Source organism: Magnolia sinica, chromosome 1 (genome assembly GCF_029962835.1).
Source record: "Magnolia sinica isolate HGM2019 chromosome 1, MsV1, whole genome shotgun sequence".
Taxonomy (NCBI): domain Eukaryota; kingdom Viridiplantae; phylum Streptophyta; class Magnoliopsida; order Magnoliales; family Magnoliaceae; genus Magnolia; species Magnolia sinica.
Window position 1 is genome coordinate 110,522,009 of NC_080573.1, and position 5,435 is coordinate 110,527,443.

The following is a 5,435-nucleotide window of genomic DNA, read 5'->3' on the forward strand; positions in this document are numbered from 1 at the left end:
ACCTGAGATTTATATCTACCTCATTTTTTGGATCAAGCCCTAAAATTATATTTGAAAATGGATGGACAACAAGGATAAAACACATACATCATGGTGGGGTCCACATAGCACCGACAAGTAACCACACGAAACCCAAAGTAGAATTGCAGAAACCCTTGACCCGACGCTGATTCCAAGAAGGGGCTTCACAATCCATACCTTATGTGAGTCCTAAACAGAACATTGCAACGATCCATGGGATCTTAAAACTCACTCTCACCTAATCCCATTTAAACTCATGCGCCAAACGCCCCCTAGGGTTTGGGTTTAGGGTTTAGGGTTTAGGTTTAAGGTTTTGTTTTAAGGTTTAGGGCTTAGGGATTAGATTTAGAGTTTAGGGTTTAAAAATGGTTTAGCCCGACCGCACTCGAGCTATATCGAATGCACCTCAACCAACCTGGCCGCACCTAAGCCAACCCAGATGCATCATAGCAAGCCTTAACGCACCCAAGCCAACCTGGACGCACCACAACTAGCTCGGACACACCCGAGTCAACCTGGACCAAATACAAGCATATGACCCATTCTAATTTGTCCATTCAACTCTACCCTACCCCAATTTCACAAAATCTTCATATTAGAATAGATGAAAATAATGAAATAGAACAATAAAAGTTTTTCCAAACACAAAATTACCTTGATTAGTTGATTCGAAGAGCCGGGAGGTTGTCGGAAGTCAGCAGCAAGCGGGTGGGCCGAGTGGGTGTGGACAAACTGCTCAGTCGAGACGAGCAGCTGAGCTAGTGGCTGTTGGGTGCAGTGGGGGGAGAGAGAGAGAGAGAGAGAGAGAGAGAGAGAGAGAGAGAGAGAGAGAGGGTGGCCTAGTGGTGGTGGGTGGTTGTCGGGCTCAAGAGAGGAGGGAAGGAGAGAGGTCGGGTCGAGTGCAGGCGTGAGATGGATAGAACTAGTGCATAGAGAGAGAGAGAGAGAGAGAGAGAGAGAGAGAGAGGAATGGTCATCTATGAACCAGTTCTCATGAGAACTCGTGAGAACTTTTTCAAAACTCATCACATGTGATGTGGGCCCAAAATTTGAGCCATCCATGTGATGCAGCACCCCATGAAACCCCCAGGGCCCGACTTTTACCCTTATCAAAAACTTTGGTGGGCCATGGCAAAAGAAAGACAAATCAAGGGAGAAACTATTTCCTTTTTCCATGGCCCACCAAACTTATGGATCAGAGTGAAAGTCAGCCCTAGGGGTTTTATGGGTTGTTGCATCACATGGACGGTTCAGATTTCAGGCCCACGTCATGTGTGATGAGTTCTGAAAAAGTTCTCACAAGTTCTCGTGAGAACTGGTGTGCATGCGAGCATTCCCCTCTCTCTCTCTCTATATGTGTTTGTGTGTGTAGATATATGTACACACACACACACACACGTATATATACACGCACACACACACACACATACTCGACTCGACCTGAATTCTGACTTGGTACTAACTTGACTTGATCCGAAACCCGACTTGACTCAGGTTCAGTTTGTGTGTGTGTGTGTGGAGAGAGAGAGAGAGAGAGAGAGAGAGAGAGAGAGAGAGAGAGAGGAATGCTCACTTGCGCACCAATTCTCACAAGAACTCATGAGAACTTTTTCAGAACTCATCTCCCGTTATTATGATAGCAAAATCTAAACATTCCATGTGATGCAACACCTCCATGAAACCCCCAGGGCCCAATTTTCACCCTAATCCAAAACTTAGGTAGGCCATGGCAAAAGAGAGACAAATCAAGGGAGGAAACTATTTCCTTTTTCCATGGCCCACCAAAGTTTTGGATCAGGGTGAAAGTTGGGCCTGGGGGGTTTCATAGGGGTGTTGCATCACATGGAATGTTTAGATTTTGCGCTCATAATAGCGGGAGATGAGTTCTGAAAAAGTTCTCACCGGTTCTTGTGAGAACTGGTGCGCAGGTGAGCATTCCTCTCTCTCTCTCTCTCTCTCTACACACACACACACACTAACCAAACCTGAGTCAAGTCGGGTTTCGGATCGAGTCAAGTTAGTACCAAGTCGGATTTCAGGTCGAGTCGAGTTATTGGGTGACCCGGTCTCAACTCGATTTGAGTTCAAATTGGGTGAAGTCTACTCAGTTCGGATCAACCCACCCACTTTGTTCGGGTCGAGTTGGGTCTAAATAAGTTGGACGAGTCGAGTCTGCCGAGTCAACTCATCTCGTTCCCAGCTCTAACTTCACCTATTATGGGGCGGGACGGCAAAGCAGAGTGGCTCAGCATCCAACGGTCCTAAAACTGGGTTATTGAACTTTGGCAGCACATCCATGTACCCTGCATGCATGCAAGTATATTGTGGTTTTAAGACTCAGACAAGTCTTATGCAAGTCGGCCGAGTTTGAGTCACCCCTGACTCAGGTGAGTTGGGCCACTTCATCCCGACTTATCAAGTTGCTACTGTGGTTCATGGATGAACAAGTTGGGTTGAGTTGCTGAGTCTTTAAACCATGATGTATAGTGATTTGGGCCATTCAAATCCTAGGCCACAATGTGGATGTGTCGTGGCTGAAATATCATAGTTAATCCTAATGACCCAATTCTGTTCATCAAATAGATGAGCTGAAAGGAAAAATGATCTATCCTAATTCGGCAGGCAAAATCATATGGCCGAGATCAGCTGTTCAATTCGATCATTGGCTCATTCTCCATCCACAACATGGTCTGTGATTTCGAGCATACTAATTCAGGACCTCATCTCATGGGTGCATGGATGAGTTGCAACATTCAATAAATGGTGGTAGTAGAAACTGTAGTCTTCCCTCAGTATACTACAAAAGTGGCCCGTGCAAAGGAGTTGATATGCAAGGGTAAAGGGTTCTTCACCACTTTTTAAAATGGTGGGACTCTTCAACTGTACACATGGCGTAGTTGTATGCATACATCACTGATACAGACCGTCCCAATAATAGGAAATGGAGCATAGCTTGAAAATCAAGTTGTTAGGATGATCTTGATCAAATAGGAGAATACAACTAACTATCAATAAGAATTTCATCTTTGGACAAAAAACATGCACATAAGAGCCATGCACTGACTTTTATATGGAAAATATCCAACAATGGATTCTATTGGATGAATAATCGATCCAGCTCCTAAAAATAATAATGCTTTCGAATAGGCATGAGTTATTAAATGGAATAAAGTAACTTGATAAGAACCTGACCCTGAAGCTAACATGGTATAACTGAATTGAGACATTGTAGAATAAGCTAAACTTTTCTTAATGTCTTTTTGAGCAAGAGCTAAAATAGCTCCTAATAGTACCATAATTACACCTAGTAAAGAAATGAGATTCATTATGTAAGATATAATTGTGAAAAGGGGAAGAAGCAAGCTACAAGAAAAATTCCCACGGCTACCATAGGTATAAGAGCGAAATGGGAATGGGCCCTTCACGGCATCAGTTAACCACACATGACGGGGAAATCATGCAGATTTAGCAACTACATTGACAAATAATAGGGAGGTAAACAAAGTAGAAAATAAAGAATTTACTCTATTAATAAGGATGAGTTATTGACGATTTCAATCAAATTTCAAATTTCTAAACTACCCGTTATTTAATAAAAACCTAAGATTCCTAATAATAAACCAAAAATCTGTACGCAGTGAGTTACAAATGATTTTTGACAAGCACTAGTTGCAATTGGTGTTGTGAAGAAAAAACCTTCCACCGGTTCTTGAAAAATATGAATTTGTATAAATTTGAAACTGGTAACTAATCCCAACAAAAAATATCGGAAAAACCCATATAAGCAAAAAATCTCAAATATCTTTATAATTGTCACTAGACGAACCATGACTCCAACAGTAATAATTAGTATTGATATAATAGAAGTGGGTCAATTAAGTGGACAAACTCTTAAAGAAAAATCATTATTGATGGTCCAAGAATATAAATATTGATAGATAGAATTACCGCACAAAAAAAAAAAAAAAACACCAGAACTAGAACTATACTCAGCAATGACAAGTAAAAGCTCACAAACATGAAAATTTTCTGTAACAGTAGGAACAAACAGAAGTAAAGTGGAATGAAATGTATGATCCATGCATGTTGATAAGTATGTTCAATAGGAAAATCAAACTTTTTTTTATTCTTATTAATTGTTTCCGATTCATCAGCTCTCTTTTTCTTTAGTAAAATAAATAATAATACTAATCAAGATATAAAATAACTTAAATATGATTGTTCAAAAAAAAAAAAAAAACTCAAATATAGTTTTTAATTCTTAATTATTCCGATTGTTTTCCAAATATTGTATTAAAAAAAAAAAAATTCAAATCAAGAAGTTACAATTGTTCCAACTGCCACAAAAATTCAAGTTACCTTTGTGTGGTCGCATGGGATAGTTCAAGTCGGATGGTATCATTTGTCTGATAGATGTCATAGATTGGGCCACACTGGCCATATTATGAAGCACACGGTTTGGATGGTCTGGATTGCCATACACGTATGCAACATGTATGGTGGATGAGTGGCATATAAAAACATCGTGGTTGAGGATCACCAGTCTAGTCCATGTGTAGATGAGAAATGGCTCCAGCGCTCCTAGTTGCAATGTGACCCTTAGTCAAATCCATTGAACCCAACTTGTTCATTAGGCCCAACACATTTTTCACGGGCAACCATGCAAACACTACACCGATTAACCATTTGATCAATTGCCTTTATTGTGGACGGTCCAGATTGTTTAAACAAAAATAGGTCAAACCAATAAATTTGGTCCATTAATTTTTCAGGGACAATCAGGGATTGCTATGGATATTAGCAAACAAGGCAAATCAAAGAAGTATTGGATCATCCGATTACTGCAATTTTTGCATGGCGGCCATGAAATGTGTTTTGGATTTGACAATTCTGTTTGCATCAAGCGAATATATAAAATGTACTCATGTAGCCATCCTCTTACAATGTTGGTCTGAAAATACTATAGAAATATAATTTGAATTATTAAAACATAAAAAATAAAAAATAACCTACTAAAGGTAAGTGTTCATGCAGTCAATTCTCTCATATTGGTCTAGGACCATGTAGGCTCACTATGTACACCTGGACAAAAATCAGGTTGGTCATCTCATCACACAGGTCACTCAACTTTGAGCATTGAACATTTTGCAAAATGTTCTTACCATCATTCGCTTGTCTACATAGGCATGGCCTCCTGATGAAATTGACCAGCCCGATTGCATCTAGGTCATCTGCAGAGTATGGTCTCCCTCAGGGCAGGTACCAGTACTTCACTAGGATAGTGGGCCAAAGGGTTTTCCCACACCTACAATCATCAAATGTTGCTGCTGCTTTTTTTCTTTTTTTTTTATGTCAACATTGCGTAGCATTGCAAGATCATTCCTTCAAATTAAAAAAAAAAAGCATTAAAAAAA